The sequence below is a fragment of the Schistocerca americana genome, chromosome 2 (genome assembly GCF_021461395.2).
Source record: "Schistocerca americana isolate TAMUIC-IGC-003095 chromosome 2, iqSchAmer2.1, whole genome shotgun sequence".
NCBI lineage: Eukaryota > Metazoa > Arthropoda > Insecta > Orthoptera > Acrididae > Schistocerca > Schistocerca americana.
Genome location: NC_060120.1, coordinates 407309941 through 407332761, shown reverse-complemented (window position 1 = coordinate 407332761; position 22821 = coordinate 407309941). Strand labels below are relative to the sequence as shown.

At 41.7% G+C, this 22821-nt stretch overlaps 1 pseudogene; it reads right to left on the bottom strand.

The window, feature by feature from the left end:
* Positions 1–234: 234 nt before the first annotated feature.
* On the bottom strand, positions 235–352 carry LOC124597243 (annotated as a pseudogene).
* Positions 353–22821: the final 22469 nt, after the last annotated feature.

The window sequence follows — 22821 nt, the reverse complement described above, 5'->3', positions numbered from 1 at the left end:
AGACTGAATATGCAGAAAGGTAATACTCCGTCCGAACAGGCCTTGGAAGGCCCCACGGGTCCGACCGGCCGCCGTGTCATCCTCAGGCCACAGCCGTCAGGGGATGCGGATATGGAGGGGCATGTGGTTTGCACCGCGCTCTCCTGGCCGTATGTCAGTTTACGAGACCGGGGCCGCTACTTCTGAATCAAGTACCTCCTCAGTGTGCCTCACAAGGGCTGGGCGCACCCCGTTTGCCAACAGCGCTCGGCAGACCGGATCGTCACCAATCCAAGTGCTAGCCCAGCCCGACAGCGCTTGACTTCGGTGATCTGACGGGAACCGGTGTTACCACTGTGGCAAGGTCATTAGCTGAAAGTTCATAAAGCTTGTCTTACTGAAAAAGTTTTGAGAGTTATCCCATTAAATATGCGGAGGCATCACTTTCCAGCGCATATTCGTAAATCACACGAAGAAAGCCTTTAGGCTTCCACAGAAAATACGAGTAAATTTCCGGTTCGGAGGGTGGATCACCAGTTTTTGTCTCGGTACTGATGCACCAACTGACTGACTCTTACAAAGAAACACTAAGGTGCTCTTTGTACTTCGGTTTGAGTTGTCACTCTGTGTGATTTTACGGTATTCTCTTATACGATCTTGGCTTTGTTGACTCATGCTGCTTTGATCCCAGGCTACCTGCACTTGTATCGTTTTCTCTCTGCTGCGTTTTCAGCCAGCAGCTTACGTCGATCTTTCATTCCACACTGTGAGTGGGTCACTGGAGAGACTGCCTGGTTTGTGTCACACTGCAAGGCCTAGCAGCGGTTTCAGACTTCAGACGAGCATGTCGCGGCGATTTCCTTCCTCTTTCTTGTCGGAATACAGTCGTTCTCCTAATGATTAATTTTAATGTTTCTGACAAGCCCCCAAAAAGTACTCAATGGCGTGTTAAACTGGACGGAAGGAATTGTACCGACAGTCTTGACGAAACTGGCACTGTCTGCTATCATGTCTCATTTAGAACCACCAATACGCAGAGTTCTTCTACGGGCAATAGTGTCAAAAAACACTGCAGCGTTACTCGTTTGGACGTGGAAGTTTCGTGCCATATCCGTGTCTCAGCTGTTGGCGTGTCTTTTTGTTACAGTGACGACTCGGGTTTCTGTCCCCGCACGGCCTAGACTTCTTCACAGGTGAAAGATCTGCTATGAAGAGCACTTAAACGTCAAAGCGGTGCGATGTCCGGCGGGGTATTGTCATGGGTGGGGGGGGGAATGACCAAGAAAAAAATATTGAATGACAAACGAAAGTGAAACACTGTACGAGTCGAGCCATGGAATGACAGAAGTTCGAACGTGACAGGGAAACTAGAAAAATCTGAAAACAGAAATGCTCAGTGTATACAGGGTGGTCCATTGATAGTGACCCGGACAAATATCTCACGAAATAAGCATCAAACGAAAAAACTAAAAAGCACGAAACTCGTCTAGCTTGAAGGGGGAAACCAGATGGTGCTATGGTTGTCCGGCTACATGGCGCTGCCATAAGTTCAAAAAAATTGGTTCTGAGCACTATGGGACTCAACTTCTGAGGTCATCAGTCCCCTAGAACTTAGAACTACTTAAACCTAACTTACCTAAGGACATCACAGACATCCATGCCCGAGGCAGGATTTGAACCTGCGACCGTAGCGGTCTCGCAGTTCCAGACTGTAGCGCCCACTCCGGCCGGCGCTGCCATAGGTCAAACGGATATTAACTGCGTTTTATTAAATAGGAACCCCCATTTTTATTACATTTTCATGTAGTTCGTAAAGAAATGTGAATGTTTTAGTTGGGCCTATTTTTCCCTTTGTGATAGATGGCGCTGTATTAGTCACAAACGTATAAGTACGTGGTATCACGTAGCATACCACGTAGACTGTATTTGCTTCGTGATACATTACCCGTGTTAAAATGGAGCGTTTACCAATTGCGAAAAAGGTCGATATCGTGTTGTTGTATGGCTATTGTGATCAAAATGCCCAACGGGCTTGTGCTATGTATGCTGCTCGGTATCCTGGAAGACATCATCCATGTGTCCGGACCATTCACCGGATAGTTACGTTATTTCAGGAAACAGGAAGTTTTAAGCCCCATGTGAAACGTCAACCAGCTACAAATGCTGATGCCCAAGAAGGTGTTTTAGCTGCTGTCGTGGCTAATCCGCACATCAGTAGCAGAAGAATTGCGCGAGAATCGGGAATCTCAAAAACGTCTGTGTTGAGAATGCTACAGCAAAATCAATTGCACCCGTACCATATATCTATGCCCCAGGAATTGCATGGCGACGACTTAGAACTTCGTGTACAGTTCTGCCACTGGGTACAAGACAAATTACGGGACGATGACAGATTTTTTGCACACTTTCTATTTAGCGGCGAAGCGTCATTCACCAACAGCGGTAACGTAAACCGGCATAATATGCACTATTGGGCTGCGACAAGTGGAACATCAGCGACCTTGGCGGGTTAATGTATGGTGCGGCATTGTAGGAGGACGGATAATTGGCCCCCATTTTATCGATGGAAATCATAATGGTGCAGTGTATGCTGATTTCCTAAGTAATGTTCTACCGATGTTACTACAAGATGTTTCACTGCATGACAGAATGGAGATGTACTTCCAACATGATGGATGTCCGGCACATAACTCGCGTGCGCTTGAAGCGGTATTGAATAGCATATTTCCTGACAGGTGGATTGGTCGTCGTCGAAGCACCATAGCACGGCCCGCACGTTCACCAGATCCTACGTCCCCGGATTTCTTTCTGTGGGCAAAGTTGAAGGATATTTGCTATCGTGATCCACCGACAACGCCTGACAAGCGTCATCGCATTGTCAATGCATGTGCGAACATTAAGTAAGGCGAAGTACTCGCTGTTGAGAGGGATGTCGTTACACGTATTGACAAATGCATTGAGGTTGACGGACACCATTTTGAGCTTTTATTGCATTAATGTGTTCTATAAGTTCACAAAGGTAGATGTATCACATTGGAAAAACCGAAGTAAAATGTTCACACGTACCTACGTTCTGTATTTTAATTTAAAGAACCAACCTGTTAACAGTGAGCCATATGTTTGTGACTATTACAGCGCCATCTATGACAAAGCGAAAAAAGTGGTCCAACTAAAACATTCATATTTATTTACGTACTATACCGACATGTAATAAAAAAAATGGGGGCTCCTATTTTAAAAACCGCAGTTGATATCCGTTTGACCTATGGCAGTGCCATCTGGCGGGCCAACCGTAGCGCCATCTGGTTTTCCCCTTGAAGCTAGACAATTTTCGTTCTTCGTAGTTTTTTCGTTTGGCGCTTATTTCGTGAGATATTTGGCCCGGTCAAGATCAGTGGACCCTCTGTATACAGTGGGAGTCACTGAAATGAAACAGAAAGAAAACAAGGTTTTCTGGTCAGACAGCAGCAGTAGCAGTAATCGGTTTAACTGGAGTAGGATTCGCTATTAATAGAAAGGTAGGGCAGAGTGTGACTGTGAACAGTTCACCGATAGGCTCTTTCACATCAGAATCGACAACCAGCCATTACCGTTTACAACAGTGTACGTATACTTGCCGACTTCCCAAGCAGAAGACGAAGAGAAAGATAATTTATATTGGCAAACTGAACAAGTAATTCAGAAAGTAAAGGAAGATAAAAAACTGGTAGTAATGGGGATTAGAACGAGGTTATAAGCGAAGGACTAGAGAAACGATTTGCGGAAGAATATGGGTTTGAGAGAAGGAAAGAGACAGGAGAAGGATTAACTGAGTTCTGCAGTAAATATCAGGTAGTAAAAGTGAATACTCTGTTCTAGGATCACAAGTGGAGGATGTATACTAGGCTTGCAGACACGGGAAGATTTCATTTACATCACAGGTGGTCAGCCAAACATTCCGAAATCTGGATTGTAAGGCGTACCCAGGAGCTGATGTAGACTCAGATCACAATTTAGTAATTATTAATGGCAGAGTGAAGTTTAGAAGCCTAGACAGAAGGAATCAATGCTCAAAGAAATACTAAGGAAAGAAGAAAGACGCTTCGAGTTCTCTGAGGCTGTAGATACTGCGATAGTGAATAGCTCAGTAGGCAGTTCAGTCGAAGAGGAATGGACATCCCTAAAAAGGGCAATCAAAGAAGTTGGAAAGAAAAACATAGCTGTAACGAAGGTAACTGTGAAGAAGCTATGGGTAACAGAAGAAATGTTTCAGTTGATCGAGGAAAGAAGGTAGCAGAAGAATACTGACGACAGAATCGTAGGGGAAGGAAATGTGTAGAAAACTGTGATATGAGGCTGGGACTTGGTGGTAGGACATCTGTTAAGACATCATGACACTAAACGGAGCTGTAGAAGACAAGAACTGTAGAGGAAGAAAGAGACTGGGATACAACCAGCAAATAATTGAGGACGGGACGTAGGGTGCAAGTGTTACGAAGAGATGAAAAGGCTTGCACGGCTGAGGTATTCGTGGACGTTCGCATGATACCAGTCAGGTGACTGCTGACTAAAAGATAAATAAAACCATGGCAGTGTTACCATAACCATGTCGCTGCGTGAGAAACAGAGTGCTGTAATAGAATTTCGAAGTGTTCTTCCGCACATGCAGCACCCTCTTCTTCAGCATGGCATGGCCAGACCGCAGCACGAGCGTAACGACATGTGCAACAATCCGACTTCGTGGGTTCACTGCCGTCTATCATCCTCCATACAGTCCCGACTCATCTGTTTCCCAAGTTAAAGAACGGCTTCGATGATTTCATTCTGATAGTGATGAAGTGATGCAACCATAGGAAAAGTTGTGGCCCCGTTATCACATATTCTACAGTGGTGGTACGAAAAAACTGGTCTCTCGTTGGGTGAAATGTTTTCGTTGCCACGGTATCTCCCTAAGTTGAGAAATAAATATGCAGACATGAAGAATAAAGACGCAGAATGTGTTTAAAACGATATGAAGACATCTGCTACTACATGTGTTTGGCGTTTGTTAGCTGTGTAGGGGCGATTTGAAAACGGAAATACTTACGGAAGAAATGATTTACATTTTATGTCGAAATGTTTAATTTCTTTCATCAACCGCATTTCAGTTAAATTGTTTGAATTATCAACTCTTAGTTTTTTGAGGTTATTCTACCGTAGAAATTCAGGCCAGGATCGCATGAACATTTATTTTTGTACAGCTACCGGTTTCTACAGATTTAGCACTCTTTTTCTTCGGATTTTTGTCTTTTTTTATAAAACTGTTCATTTTCAGTTGGAACCTCAACCTGAGGCTCCAAACAAAAAGTATATATGCAATCTTGACTTTAGAAAGCTATTACCACGTAAAACAGGTCGCTCCTTTTGATTCCTTAGCATGAGAAAAATCTATCAAATTACTCCACTGTTATGTAAAGAGAGAGGTGTCTAGTCTCCTTGCCTGCTAGTCCTGATTTTAACTTGTTTATGTGACCCTCACCTTTTTACGTAAGCAAGAGCTGATGTGTAGTTGTCTCAGGAGCAGTGTTAATGTACGCAGTGACTGTCTTGAAAGGGTTATCAAGCCTTCCAATTGTCTCCAAGATGAAATAAAATTGTCCACTAAGTCAGATTCAGACAAAGTACCGTAATATTTAAGGTAGCCGTCTGTTTTAACAACAGTCTGTTTTAACAATTACACTTCGATGATTCCCACATTAATGTTTTGATAGCCTAAAGGGCTCCTTTTTGTGTAACACCCGGCAAATAAACTACGAGCAAAATGCGCCGTCTACGAGATACTGCGTAGAAATTTCGTGCCACACCCGCCTAGGATAACTTTGGTTGCTCTCTGTCTTATCTGTCTAAAAGTTGGAAGGCTCATTCATCAGAAAATTTTCGCTGTTTCTGAGAAAGCATTACCCACAGCTATAATGCAACCGTTGTGAGTAGACCCTACTATTCGTCTCTTTGATTTTTAAAAGAATGAATAACAGTTTTGCTTAAGAATGACATATTGACACATTACAATCGGCATGTTTTGTTCCTTGTTTCCTATTTTCATCACAACTGCTTTTCCTCTCAGTTTATCGTAAGCTTGACTCGAACTAGAGCAGCAATGATTCATTTGTTAAATTACCTTCAAAGCTTTTGAGTTCTGCTTTATGGTTACTGCGAGAAATTCCTTCGCATGGTTTGATTCCGCCATTGGAAACTGTAAGTTATTCGCACCATATGAAATACTTTGCCATTTGTGCGAATTCTGTGGTCATCACTGGGTAAACAAAGGAGAGCCGTTACATGCCCGTGTGTGCTGGTTTAGTGGCAAAGTGTTCGCTCTTCGAGTGAAGGAGTGTATTAGCTTTCTGGTCTAATCTCGTTGGAAGCAATGCTTTTACCTCCTCTCTGAAAGAACCACCAGCAGACAGATCTATAACGAGTAAAGAAATCCTAGGACAATTTGTATCCCACAAGATTTCGCTAATTTGATTCTGTACCTTGTAAATGTAAGGGTGGAAAACTTGCTGGATTGCACACTTGTAGTGTCTGCTTTTTCAGCCTGTGTCAATTGTAGTGACTTAATTGTGCCACTGAATGATTTGCTAACTAACCATCTTTGCATACTCTTGTGGTAGTCCTGTAACGCTACTTCAGTAAGGTTCAAATGGCTCTGAGCACTATGCGACTTAACTTCTGAAATTATCAGTCCCCTAGAATTTCGAACTACTTAAACCTAACTAACCTAAGGACATCACACACATCCATGCCCGAGGCAGGATTCGAACCTGGGACCGTAGCGGTCTCGCGGTTCCAGACTGAAGCGCCTAGAACCGCTCGGCCACACTGGCCGGCTTACACTTAATCCCTGCTATGTTCAGTATGGTGTGCACCCCACTCGAACGAACTTTTAATCCTTCTCCTAATTAATCGATAACAGCTATGCCAGCTGTAAATCTTGTCGTTGGTACGGTTTTAACACATTCCGCCCATCGGTCGCTGTTGAAGGTCTTACTTCGCAGTACTTCATTACTACGATAGTGAAATCCATTAATTTGTTCTTTAGGTTTTGGAAGCAGATGAACGTCGGATTTGGTGAAGTCGGGAGGATGGTCGATGACCCCAAACTCTGTACTGTTGCAGGTGTCGCAACTATCTTATGTGGTCTGGTATTATCATACTGGAGGACCTGGAGCCCCTTGTTCATATGTTAACAGTGCTAACAATAAGACCATACACTGCTGACAATATTCTCAGTTTATCTCATAGTGTGATATTATATAGATTGGACACATTAGGAGTGCTTGAGTATACATTATGAGAGAATTTTAACGTGAGTGATTTCAGCTGTCACCCATTAATCGTTCAGTTTTAAATGCCTACTATCAATAATTTTTAATATGGAGACAAAGTGTGTTTCTGGGTAAAAAAAAAAAAAAAGCTAATTGCCGGTAGCTGTACAAGGCTGATATTATGTGATGATCTGATTGGATAGTATTTCTAATTTCATCAGAATTAAACATGTCTTTTCATAAATATATGAGATGGACTGAGTTATACGTAATCTCTCCCTGACACATACAGAGAGTAATACATATTTGTATGTGCCTCTTTATTCATCCAGTATGTGTTAGTAAAAAAGAAGGAGAAAAAAATTACGTTGGATCCTAGGAGCTTTTACGTTAGTTTAGGACTCCAGTTTTAATTACTACATTTTAAAAACTGACAGCTTTAAGCTTTCAAATCCTCTGAAATAAGCACATTCAAATCAATCACAGTTTCTTTTCTCGCATTAAAAGAATACTGCACCAGTAGAGGACTTCCGTGACGTTCAGTTGTCTAACGTTGAGAGCCGGTAAACGTGAAACCAGTTCCTCTGCTACACAAGGCCTTTATCCGGAGGGGTCGCTGCACGCAGCCCACGCAGAGGCTTGTGAGAGAGGCCATGCTGTTCCCTGGTTGGCTTCTGGGCGCGTGGAGGTCGGAAACAGGAGCCTGTTGTACGAGCAGACAACAGCGCCACAAGAACGCGCCGTGTGTTGGCGAGGCGTTCGCCAGGGGAGGGGTGGGGGCGGCGCAGCGCGGGCGGCGCCGTACACACTGGTGGCCGGCAGCAACATTGGCAGCACTGGAGGGCTGTGGTGGCAGCCGTGCTCGGACATTCCCCGGGGCGGACGATAAATCCCGTGCCGAGACGGGCCGGGCCCCGCGGGAAGGAAGCCGCGCCCAGGCCAGCCACTACATAAATATCGCCCCGGCAGCTCGCACACGAATACCAACCACCTCGCTGGCTCAACGAGGCGAGGCAACCGGGAATGTGCCAGGACGGCCGCTGCAGCTGCCTCTCACCAGTGTAGTTTCCAGTTCATAGTCCCTCACAAGCAGAAAATACATAAGAACATGGATTATTTGTAGTGTTGTATTGCGAAATAGGCTTGGCCCTTGTTGTTTTTATCTTTAAAAGTTTAGAAGGAAACAATTCAAATACATCAATCAACATATTTTTTCGATAATAGAAAAATTCTGAATAGGATAAAACGAAATACGATTTTCCCGTCATTGATTTCAGCACGTGATATTCTCCAGCAATTCATTCACACTGCCGAGTATCTTTTATTCTTATAGTACGGATTACTACTGCAGAAAAGTATATTTCACGAGTACTAAAAAATTTAACAAATCTCCTAATACCTTGAAATACTTCGATATAAAGACGATAAAATGATTTGTGCAGTTATATTTCATGTACCAAGTTTCCTAATCGTAAAATATATGGAACTGTAAAGCACCGCATTTAAATTCAGTTTGTGATTCATATATGAAATGTTTTATGTTAGGTGGTTAATTCTTGTTACTCTTTAAGGAAATATGAATTTATGTTTGGCAACAAATTTCTATGCAATGTAATTCCCTGTATTATAAGGAGCAGTCACATTAAAACAGGATGGATGCAAAAAAATGTAAGTAATCTCTTTATTGTTCCAAAAGTAATGGTTATAATTGTTTATGCATCTATCCTACTGTGAGACAGGACGGTCTGTGTCTTCATGGATAAGCAATTGCTGTGCAATGGAACCATGATTCCACCCATGCGTGCAACTTTTCGTCTGCAGCAAATCGACAGTCACCAATGTCTTTCCTCGGGGCTCCAAAAACGTTGCATTGGGGGAGATCGGGACTGTGTGTAAGGGCTTCCCAGCGAAACTTCTGCGGCGAGGTCGACAGTGGGTCTACCCACTAGTTGCCCAGGTTCTTTCGAGTAGGCTACAGAAGTTTCGCTGGAATGCCCTTATACGTTCTCCTTACATTCTCGATCTCTCGCCATGCGGTTTCACTTTTTTGGAAGAAAGACATTCGTGGCACCCGATTTGATTCGGACGAAGAGGTGCATACCTGCATTCAATCATGGTTCCGTAAGCAAACACGAGCGTTTCTCCATGAAGATATTAACCGTGTTGTATCAACACGGGATAAAGGTATTAACAATTATGCCGATTGCCGGCCGGAGTGGACGAGCGGTTCTAGGCGCTTCAGTTTGGAACCGCGTGACCGCTACGGTCGCTGGTTCGAATCCTGCCTCGGGCATGGATGTGTGTGATGTCCATAGTTTGGTTAGGTTTAAGTAGTTCTAAGTTCTAGGTGACTGATGACCTCATAAGTTAAGTCCCATAGTCCTCAGAGCTAATTATGCCGATTACCTTTAAAATAATAGGACTGAAACCCATGAAGTCAAGATTGCTCATGAAATATTTTTTATTCGGATGGATTACTAGTTTCGGCTAACAACTGGCCATCTTCAGATCGAAAACATGATCAAGACTTTGTCTTAAGTAAGAATTTAATGTACGAGTAAGGTATACGGTATTTTTATAAATATTAGACTAAGTGTCTACTTAACGAATGATGGTTTAAGTAGCAGCCTGGACACGCAACATCATGAATCGTAACGAAAACCGAAACAATGTCCGGCAATTTTTATTTCTTAGTGACGGTATTAAGTAACAATAACGCATTATCCAGTTTACTATTATGAAAGATCTTTGCAGTTTAATAACTGTATAATCTGTTGCTATTACTATTACCGTCACAATCACGCAAAAAATTGTATATCGTTAGTTCTGTATTAATTGTGGCTCACAATGTTGTGTGTTGGCGTCGTTCCTTATAATTTCGGTCGTTGCGTAGACATGCATTAAAAATAAAAATATTTTGAGACTGTGGCCAAGTGCTGCAATCCGTCGTAAAGTATCATTACTACAAAATGTAACATTAAATTACATCGCTTGATTTGATAGCGTCACTAGATACCTATGTTACTCCTTGTTATTGTTGAAGTTCTGTTGCTTTAACCATAAGATAAACTTTTTCATGTCAGCTACTTAATTTTAATTATATCTACAACTTGTTCTTTAAAATATATGCTAACGCAACCTAGCGGTCTTCAAGCAGCTTGTCAAAGCTAGTGGCTGTCAATTCTCATTCCGCTACAGTATCTGCCACACAGATGTATATTATCTACGTACTGAATGTTGCGTTTGCTGAGCGCCGTAATGGGCATCAGCTGCCATAATATAACATGTACAACGTTACAATAACATTCATATGATGATGTCTGTTACAAAATAATGTAAATGCTGATTGCGTCAGTTACTATATTCTAACAGCATCACGCTTTTGCTAAGATGATTCCATTTACATTTAGTCATTCTAGTGGATATTTCATGCGGGTAATGTTCTTTTATTCGCATTAATTCTCCTTTATATGAATATATATTTTCAGTTTTATGATCATCGGTCAGTAACACTGGCTATGAACGATGAAAAGCTGTTTTTAAGTATGTCTTATACGGATGTTGTCATTTTAAGAAAGATTTCAACGATGTGTGAAACCGTAATGGCACCAACACTAACCAAGAACTTTTTATTTCTGTTGATTATGTGATTAAATCAAGTAGTACTCTTGAATCCTGCTACAGTATCATGTACAGTTCTGTAAGCTGTTGTATCTTCCTAACATGTTTTACATATTGGATCTGAAGTTGTGTGGACTGTTAACCGAAACTAGTAATACACCAAATAAAGAAGATTCCATGTGCGATCTTGACTTAGTTTACTAACACCTAACATAAATAAAAAAAATTGCAAAATTTCGCGTACTAGGTCAATAATGTCAATAAACCCGATAAAGTTTACTTACTTTTTTCCAGCTGTATCCTTTTCGTTTGACTGCCCTTTAAATATGTGTAATCAATGCTTGTTATAAACGACACTCCACTAGCGCGTTTTTCTGGTTGCATTTGAAGCTTACTCTCAGAAGCCACTGTAGTGATCCTGATAGAGTTTTCACTTACAAACAGACTGACCCACGAGGTGGGTGTATAATTTATAAATATTTCGTGCAATTTAATTGCACTATGGTGAAATAATATCCCCATCGAGTTCTTCAGTCTGTATACGAATGCTAACGTCAGGTACTACTCTATGTATTCTGATCTATTTTTCACTACTTAGACTCACGAGGAGTGTTTCTGTTTATGTTAGGTTGGTACACAAGTTCGAAGCGTTTTTATTTTTTGCATGTTGGTATTCTGATTTCTGTTGGTTTAATTCCCGTCTGTCAGTATTATTTGTAATTCACTGTCGCTATTTTAGTTTACATATTGTCAGTTTGTCATTTGGAGATAGTTAATGGAGTTGTGGACGCTAGAAAATGGACTGCCACAGAGAAATCGGATCATTTCTGACATAATCATCCGAGTTCAATACAGGAGTGACAGCAGTGAAGGCAGCCAGAAACATCTGCGGCGTGTATGGGGATAATGCCATTGGACAGAGCACGGCAAGAAAATGTTTTAAGGAGGATCGTTTTACCATTAGTGGCTCTCCACGTTCAGGAAGACCTTCGGGGTTTGATAAAGATCGTTTAAATGCATTATTATACTATAATCCACGTCAGTGTACTCGAGTACTGCAAATGTGATGAACTGCGATCATTCCACCATTGTTATAGATTTGCAGGCAGAGGAAAAGATTCAGAAATCGGTTACATGTATACCGCATGCTCAAAGCCATTCACAAAAATCAGAGGTGGCCATATGTACACCTCTGCTTGTTCTTCATCGTTTCACTCATTGACAACAGCGACTGTTTTATCCCGTATCGTTACAGGTGACGATATAGGATGTCTTTATGCTAATGTAAGGAAAAGAAAGGAGTGGTTGAGCCCAAACAAAGCAGCAGCTCCTCGTACAAAGATCTGTGCACATTTAGAAAACATAAAGTTATACATCCGGGGGATCAGCGATGGTGTAGTGTACTATGAACTGCTTTCCCCGGGGGGTAAACATCACTGCTGACGTTTATTGTCAACAACTGAGACGATCAGCAGACGCAATCCCACACCAACGATTAGGAAGGATGCCTGAAGTGAAGGAGAATGTATTATGGATGACTGAAGTCTGTGTTATGTGTAACTGTTGTGGTTACTAAACGTACGGAAAAAGGCTGCGAAGTTAGGCACCAACCCAATAATTTACTACCACTACGCCAGCGAAGTCTTCCGCCCGCCAGAGCGTGTGGGGTGGTTGACAAGAAAGAGAGCCATCATATAATTCTCGCATTCGGAAGGACGACGGTTCAGTCCCGCGTCCGGCCATCCTGATTTAGGTTTTCCGTGATTTCCCTAAATCACTCCAGGCAAATGCCGGGATGGTTCCTCTGAAAGGGCACGGCCGACTTCCTTCCCCATCCTTCCCTAATCCGATGAGACCGATGACCACGCTGTCTGGTCTCCCTCCCCAACCCAACCAACCAACCACCCATCATATAATTACATTTCATCCATTTGCAATACACGATGCACTTCTGAGACAGTGATTATGTATTCGGGTGTAGTTTCTTGTTTCCTTTTCAGATATTTCATTTGCCTTAGAACGTTTACGAGTTATCATGTTAGATCACGTTAGATCTTCGTGTTTATGACTAGCAGAATACAAAATTTGTACACAAGAAACTCGGAAAAGTCTCAGATTGGGAAACATTTGTTCACTTCGTAGTAAAGTTTAGTAGGGAGCATTTCATGGAAACATGACACTTTGATTTTCTTAAGTCGCTTTTTCTTACGTACAGTTTATATGGTATCGGTTTCGTGAAATGAGTGGTAACTAGGTTTGAGAATTTGTAACATGATGCATTTTTATTATTTATTGATTCATGTTCAGGAGAGGGTTTTACATTTGGCTGCGGCGCCACGGTGTCAGAGTTTCGAGAACTTGTCCGCCAAAAACTTGCATTTCGTCATGGATGTTCGTGAGCCTACCATATGTCCACGTTGCTGTATTACAGTATCAAATACTTCGAAATTACGGACTAATACTTGTTCGCTTGTAAGGTACTCCAGCGTCTGGAATTTATGTCGATGTATTACTTTCAGCAGATATTGACTCTTACTAACGGACAAGTTTTACAATAGTGCCAGAATTTCAGTCGGATCTTTCCAAGCTGGTCAAATTAGTTTAGTCTTAACGTAAGAATTTTTCTTGTTCTCTCCATACACAAAGGTGAGTATTACATCGGTGTCAGAAAACCCGTGAAGAATATGAAAGGAGTGGAACGGAACATATTTTCAGAAAATAATCTGAATCTGTGAGACGCATAGTACCCTCCCAGGTAGATCGAGTTAATGTTGACGAATAAGAATATTGTTTCTAATGCAGATTTTTTATTATTTTTAAATATCTCTTATCTTCATGTTTTTGTCTGACTGACTTTTAACAGTCCTCAAGTCTAAAAGGGACCTATCTTCAAAATCATTATTTGGTCTCCCAATCTCAATGAAATGTATTTTTACGAAGCCTAATGTCGTACTTATTACGCTGTTTTCCTACTTCTCTAAACGGTTGAACAGTTTCACATGATTTTCCTGAAAGCAAAGAAATCAATGCAAAAACTGGAACAGTACGCAGCAATGAAAAACGTCTTAATGAATTCACTGTCGTGAGTTGCTCCACCCCTGCTCCGTTCCACGGTGTGTCGCATCCCAGTTTATCACTGTCCCAGGGTCAGTTACTATAATGGCCAATACACGCAACAAAAACTTTCGTATTTGCTGATACTTCTAAGGCTTTCTCGTGAGCTAGTAAAAGCAACTTCGGACTCCCTGAGGCATAGTGCTGTACTTGCTCTATGCTGTGGCAGTAGGCGGTTTACAGTAGGACTGCTGATACTTTTTATAATATTGGGACTTAGATATATTGATATTTAAAGAAATATCATTATCGGCTTCGAGTTATTGAAAAAGTATTGAAATGCCGTTATGTCGACAAAAATATATCGACATACCGGCCTATAAAAATACTAGCTGCACGTTGTAAATGTACTGCCGTTTTTAGAGGTGCATATTTAAGTGGTGCGTGGTGAAGTTAAATGTTGCAGTTGCTGTTAATAGCGCCGAGCGCAGATTGCGTCAGAATTTCCCTTCAGACGTCTCCGCCCACCGCAGAGACCAGTCTATAAGTTTAGATTTTCGTTCATGATCTTCAGCAACTGCTTTTGAAGAATGCCAATGTGAAGAAACAGTATCTTAGTTTCGTTAAAAACAGCTACTTCTTCACACGAAAATCTTGCTATTCCATACACACAGGCATCCCACAGTGCAGTCTGACTTCCTTTGTGTCTCCTATGATTGCTTCATACAGACAAAGAGAAGCACTAGACGTGACGAATACACAAAACGTAATAAGACGACCTCGCACAGTGAAAGTAAAATTATGTTCTACCACATTTTCAAAAGAATGGTTTCAGACATTTACCAAAAATTTGCGAAGAAAATATGCCATAAAAAAATATCTGCACTCGATATTGTCATCGATTACGGTAGATCGATGTAGGTAGATAGTGACATCGCCGATATTTATCGTTACCTTTTGAAAAAATATCTTCATATCAAATGATTCACAACGTGATTTAGCCAAAACGGATCTGATTTTTAAAACTCACGAATCTACAAAATTCATGTTTCTAATGTGGAATGATTGTCACCTCGTTATTTGCGTAATCTGGCTATAATAATTATTTTCGGTAGATGTGCAGGCGAATTTTAGTTTTTACCACGAAGGATGATGTACTGCATTGTTATCTGAAATACGGAGACTGTGATAGATACTGAATACGTTGCTCGATGCCTAAAGATGTTTCCAGTCAGTACAGCCTGCAAAGAACCAAGAATGGGAGACCAAGAACGAGGTGGTCGGATTGAAATTGGTTAAGGCAAGGATGCAGTCTTTCACTCCTGCAGTTCAGTCTATGTATCGAAGAAGCAATGTAAAAATGTAAATGTCCTGTGAGTAGGGCCTCCCGTCGGGTAGACCGTTCGCCGGGTGCAAGTCTTTCGATTGGACGCCACTTCAGTGACTTGGGCGTCGATGGGGATGAATTGATTATGATTTGGATTACACAACACCCATTCCGTGAGCGGAGAAAATCTCCGACCCAGCCGGGAATGGAATCCGGGCCATTAGGGTTGACATTCTGTCGCACTGGCCAGCCAGGTACCGGAGGCAGACAAAGAAGCAACGATGGGAGTAAAAGAATGGTTCACGAGTGAGATTACAATTCACGGTCAAAGGACATCACCGATAAGATTCACTGATGAAATTGCTCTCCTCACTCAAAGCGATAGACAGTCTCAGCACATACTGAATGGAATAAGCAAACTATAGAGTATAGAATCTATACCGAGAGTAAATCGAAGAAAGATGAAAGTAATGAGTGACAGAAAGCAGATTAGTGATTAACTTAAGATTGGTGACGAGGAATTCGATTATAAGGGAAATTACACTTGACAGACAAAGGAAGGAGGACGAAAAAGTTGCAAATAGAGCAATCCTGGCTAAAACCAATGTAGTATTATCACACATTGGCCTCAATTTGGGGAAGAAATTTCTGAGAATGTATGTTTGCAGCACAACACTGTATGGCAGTGAATCATGGTCCGTAGGAAAACCGGCAGAAAGTATGTCTAAGTGTATGAGATGTGGTGTATAAATATTACACTGAAATTTAGGTGAGCAGACAACTAAAGAACCTATTATCGGTAACATCGTGGAATACAGGAACGTGGGGAATGTACTGACAAGGAAATGGGGCAGGATGGCAGGATATGTGTTAAAACATTGGGAAATAATTTCTGGGGTATTGTAGGACCTAAGGAGTTTAAAAACTGTAAGGGAAGGCAGAAATTGGAATACATCCATAAAATAAATTGAGGACGGTCGGTGCAAGTGCTACTCTGTGATGAAGAGGATTCCGTGAAACAAGTGAGAAGAGTGACGAGACAAAAATAATACCTGTAAGTTATTATCAGGGATGTTGTGTCACACAGCACGATAAACGTTTTTGCAGACGTGATTTTGTTTTCAATTCGTAAGGGTAACAAACGTGAGAAGCAAGTGGTACTTTTCCAAAACATGACCAGTTGAGTTTTATCCAATTAGTTCTAATCTCAATGTAGTCTAGATTGTAAAACATTAAAGAAAAGCTATGCTATATTGATCGTAAGTCCAACTGTCAACTGTTAACTTGCACTGTAACTGTAGATGGTAGGTATCTCCGTGCGTGCGTGCGTGATTTTGTGTGTGTGTGTGTGTGTGTGTGTTTGTGTGTGTGTGTGTGTGTGTGTGTGTGTGTGTGTGTGTGTGTACGTTTGTGGGTTTTTGCGAGGAATGGCAACGACATGTTTGCTGCAGTGTTTGCCTCACATATTGCAGTTTAACGTCACAAACAGAGCGTGTAATGAAGGTGCAGTTGCATTTCATAAGAGTAGCTACTATGTATATATGCCTAGTTTTCTAGAGCAGTACAGTACATCATATACTCCAGCTAGCATTGTGATTTGCTTCCTGACTCAGTTAACAAAATATATTTCCTATTGCAGCTCAGGTGAACGTAGTCTGTTACATCTTGCAGTCCAGGTAAAAACACACGCAGTAATGAGAAACTAGTTCCTAATTTAGACGGAATACTACGTCACCCCCTATGACTTCGTACGTAGCACTAAATTCCGGACGATCAGGTCTAAGCCTCCATCCAGTTACAATTTTTTCTTTGTTTTCCGCGATTTACACGAACTGATTAAGATGAATTCAATTATGATACCAATAAAATAAAACTACCGATACCATTGGCCTTTCTTTGTAATCATAAATTGTGTTGTATTTGCAGTGAGATCATCGTGGATGGGACAACAATCGCAGATATAAGGAGAAGTCGTAATATTCTTTCGGTGTTACAGAAATCTGCGTGAATTTAGGAATAAGTGTATCTGAGTCGGGATCCAAAACCTGTCAAGCAGCTAAAACGCAAATTTCTAGAACAGTAATATCATTAAATTACCAAGAGACACGAGCGGGAACATGCAGATGTTATTAGTGAGGCAAATGCGCTTGTGAACTATTGATGTGAAAAATATACAGAAGAATACAAAGAAGCTTTGATGATGTAGCCTTACTGAATGATGATCAGATTGGTTTAAAAAATCGAAATCCTTAAGGAATTCTGATATTTCACTTGGTAGCAAAAGACGGAATGAAGAAAACCCGTAATTTTCTACAGTTTGTTGATCTGCAAAAACCTTCGACAGTGAAATGTGGAATACAATTTTCACAATCCTTAGAAGATAGGGGCCTAATGCACACAGACAGACGAAAATCTAAAAATCTACAAAGCATAAGCTGTAGTAATAAAACGGAAGGCCAGGAAAGTGAGTTTCGTGTAAAGAAGTGTGTAAGATGCTATAACGAGCTACTCTTATTTGTTACTACAATAATTAATATTGTGTTTAAAGACACGTACAAAAAATAAATAAAAAATACTGTGTTTCAGTAATTACTTGTCAATGCGAGGAGAGTGACCTCTAAATCAATGTAAAAAATCTTTCACTATGGAAGTTTTACTTCTCAAATCGCAGTTGATGCGTACCCTGATCATAAGTTTCTACAAAGCTGTATTATCATCTTCAGCTCTGTATTAAAAATTGGGTACAAGGTTTGTAATAATCATACGTAACATCGAAGAATGACTGAGCCTTACATACCATGGGATTCGCGAATTACAGAGCCTCTACTTGCGGGACGTTGCACGTTCTCCACCGCCACAGCCTAAAATAATATTTACCTCACAGAAACGACCTCCTCATGCACCACTAAATACACTAAAATGACAGCGAAAACTGTATCAGCAAGGCACAGAGGTCTTAAATACGTCAGATGGAGCCCATCCCTTGCTGTCAGACGTGTGTATGTTGATAACCGGAGCCATACTACCGTGTAGTAGTCAAAAGAACATAATATTGCAGAGTACCACCGAGCTGCAGTAGTCTAGTACAAAATAACATGTAATGTAGGAACATCTGTAAGCTATATATAAAATAAACCAGTTTGCTTACGTCAACAATAAGCTTACAAATTATAAAGCATGCTATAGTTTTTTTTCCAATGATACTGATCGAAAAATATTTAGTGACTTTAGCTGAAGTCCCGATAATCGCAACATAACCCGAAATTTTGCGTGGCAAACACAAAAAATTCTATACAAGTTTTTTTGATAGTGCAAAATTCATCTAAACAAGACTGCTGCTAGTTTCATCAGTGTCTATTGTCGCAATAAAAGTGTAATTAAACGTTTCTAAATCGTATTTAACTAACACACTTCGTATTGTTTACTAGTTGCATAGACGCGATCTAGGCCTAAATTTTCCGAGTTACAAACGTTTAAAAACCTGACCAGACACGCCTGATCACGTAAACTCTCTAAAAGAAAATTAATTACTAATTCATTCTTCTGTCATTCTATCACAAAATCAGCACAATGAAAAAACAACTACCGCACGTAAGATCTTTGTGTCGTATTTTGTTTAGACACAGCCATTCTGGCGTCCTTGTCAAATTTAAAACATTCTTTAACTTAATTATTCTTTCGAAACTGACCATGAGTGAGAAATGTGAGAGCTTTTATAGAGTAGTGAGTAGAGGGATTTGTGGCCAGTCCTGTAGGAAATATTTTCACTGAGGGTAGATGCAGTAGGAAGAATGTTGGGAGAACAGAAGAGGCTCTCTCCTGGAACTGCGAAGTATGCAGTAGGAACATTTTGATTGGGGAATAGGAAAGGAAAATCTGTGCCCTTCAGGCACAGTTGGAGGAACCAAGGCACGAAGTCATAAGGATCAAGGGAGATAGGGCGAGGAGGTTGGTAGGGGACTGGCAGCTGGTAGGAGGATAGGAAGAAAGAGAACGAGGTCTGACAGTTTTATCATCAACACCAAAAACAGGTATCTACCACTGCCAGAGATAAGTGGAGAAGAGCCTCAGGTAGAACGAGGAGCAGGAAATGTGCAGCACACTTCAACCGAGGACAAGAAAATGGCCCAGAGATCACCAGTGTGTGTATGTGTTTGTATGTGTGTGTGTGTGTGTGTGTGTGTGTGTGTGTGTGTGTAGTGAGTGAAGTGTTATGAAACAATGTGTGTATAGTGTGTGCAGTGACTGATAGTGAGATATGATTGAACAATGTGGCATTACATTATTTAATAAGTTATTTGTAAAAAATGTATTTTATACCACGAGTAACTAGATGTCTGCAAATATATGTGTTTACGAATTAGCTTATTGTAAATTGATCTAAATTTTTTACTACTTTGACATGTCCTATATCCTTGTGAAAAGAAATCTACGGATGAATAAAGTTACTACTACTACTTACGATGTGCCAACAACTGGGGATAACACAAAATTTTTACGTAATACAAAACTGAAACATGTTGATATACTGATATATTACTGCCGAGGCTCCTGCGGCCAGAGTCATTTCACTAAAAGTTTTCTCAGTTCCGTACCGCTTCGTAAAAAAAAAAAAAAAAAAAAAAAAACTGTACTGCAGAAACCAACACTTCGGCCACGGTTAGAGTGGCTTTTGTCTGAGCCTACTGATCTGATGTTTGAAATCTGTGTGAGTTCAGGTGTATTACTATGCTGAACAAGTCCTTGATGCTACTATAAGATATAATGGATACTCATGGTAATGGCATACAGAGATCTACAGTACTTAGGGGTAACAACTAATGTGAGGATGATTTGTGATAATTAATATAAAATACACTCCTGGAAATGGAAAAAAGAACACATTGACACCGGTGTGTCAGACCCACCATACTTGCTCCGGACACTGCGAGAGGGCTGTACAAGCAATGATCACACGCACGGCACAGCGGACACACCAGGAACCGCGGTGTTGGCCGTCGAATGGCGCTAGCTGCGCAGCATTTGTGCACCGCCGCCGTCAGTGTCAGTCAGTTTGCCGTGGCATACGGAGCTCCATCGCAGTCTTTAACACTGGTAGCATGCCGCGACAGCGTGGACGTGAACCGTATGTGCAGTTGACGGACTTTGAGCGAGGGCGTATAGTGGGCATGCGGGAGGCCGGGTGGACGTACCGCCGAATTGCTCAACACGTGGGGCGTGAGGTCTCCACAGTACATCGATGTTGTCGCCAGTGGTCGGCGGAAGGTGCACGTGCCCGTCGACCTGGGACCGGACCGCAGCGACGCACGGATGCACGCCAAGACCGTAGGATCCTACGCAGTGCCGTAGGGGACCGCACCGCCACTTCCCAGCAAATTGGGGACACTGTTGCTCCTGGGGTATCGGCGAGGACCATTCGCAACCGTCTCCATGAAGCTGGGCTACGGTCCTGCACACCGTTAGGCCGTCTTCCGCTCACGCCCCAACATCGTGCAGCCCGCCTCCAGTGGTGTCGCGACAGGCGTGAATGGAGGGACGAATGGAGACGTGTCGTCTTCAGCGATGAGAGTCGCTTCTGCCTTGGTGCCAATGATGGTCGTATGCGTGTTTGGCGCCGTGCAGGTGAGCGCCACAATCAGGACTGCATACGACCGAGGCACACAGGGCCAACACCCGGCATCATGGTGTGGGGAGCGATCTCCTACACTGGCCGTACACCAGTGGTGATCGTCGAGGGGACACTGAATAGTGCACGGTACATCGAAACCGTCATCGAACCCATCGTTCTACCATTCCTAGACCGGCAAGGGAACTTGCTGTTCCAACAGGACAATGCACGTCCGCATGTATCCCGTGCCACCCAACGTGCTCTAGAAGGTGTAAGTCAACTACCCTGGCCAGCAAGATCTCCGGATCTGTCCCCCATTGAGCATGTTTGGGACTGGATGAAGCGTCGTCTCACGCGGTCTGCACGTCCAGCACGAACGCTGGTCCAACTGAGGCGCCAGGTGGAAATGGCATGGCAAGCCGCTCCACAGGACTACATCCAGCATCTCTACGATCGTCTCCATGGGAGAATAGCAGCCTGTATAGCTGCGAAAGGTGGATATACACTGTACTAGTGCCGACATTGTGCATGCTCTGTAGCCTGTGTCTGTGTGCCTGTGGTTCTGTCAGTGTGATCATGTGATGTATCTGACCCCAGGAATGTGTCAATAAAGTTTCCCCTTCCTGGGACAATGAATTCACGGTGTTCTTATTTCAATTTCCAGAAGTGTACATAGATAATTTAGTGCTGAAGTATAGGTGAATTCAGACATGGGAAACTGATACAGCTAGGTTGAGCATAAGTTTCACGGTCGGGCAGTAAGCACAAGCATAGCAAATTCAGTGAAAAGGTTCACTTACTCTTAACAACTAATGTCGGACCGAATTCAAACATTCATGTAGCCCTAATACCAGGAGGTCTCCATGATCCAGACATTGGGTGACACATGGCAATCTTCTATACAATACGTTAGGTAGCACCTGCTTTTGTCCTTATAACTTCCATATTCACGTCATCCTTGTTTGACACAAATCACTGCAATGCTTGTTGTGGTAATATTATTATCCACATCAGTAACCTACACTTTACCCTTACTTCATAGCTCTATGACCTAGACATTGGATTACTTGTCATTTAAAGTGTAATACCTTACACATGACTTTTCAGTATGTAAAACTATTTTGTAGATGCTCATAGGTTTTCTCTACAATTTTGTGCTCCACATAATGTTTTATTATGGCCTTTATAATGTACTTGCCATTTTTTGCGCTTTAGTCAACTTCCTGTTTACTATGCAAGCAACATTAAGAATTGTGAAACAGTTTCATGAAGCGCAATGAATCATTTTTATTCAGCACTTTATGTAAATTCGCACAATAGCAGAGCGTGGTGAAGACTCTTTTGAGATAAAATTTTTATCATGCATTAACAGTTTACCTTGTAATTACGTTAACAGCTTTGAAACATGTTAAGAATATTTTCACATTGTCTACCGTTGGTTTGTTGTTATTATTACTACCGTGCTGAAACTGGTTTAAAAAGTTGACCACTGCTCATCGTAGCTGTAATCTCTGTGCTTATTGTTAATATTGCAATATACACGATTATAGCCATCTTTCTGTTCTGATATCATCTCGAATATTTGTAACTGTATTATGTCATGTACTGTAGCATGCTTTATTTTTGTGTAATATAAAGATTGTGCTGCTCCATTTAGTACCACCGAACTCATTTCCTAATGTCTTGACTCATATTCTACGTTCAGTCCCTTCATTTGGTCAGTGTTTTCCATGTATTCTCCAGAGAACTTCCTGATCTCTTATCTTTTCAGTCCATCTAATTTTCTTCACGGGTAGCAGCACGTCTAAAAGGCTTAGAATCCCTTGTTTTCCAGGTTTGCAACAGTCCATGTTTCACAACCATGCCATGGTCTGCTCCAAACGTACTTTCTCAGAAATTTCTTCCTCCAGTTAAGACCTATGTTTGATACTAGTAGCTTTCTCTTG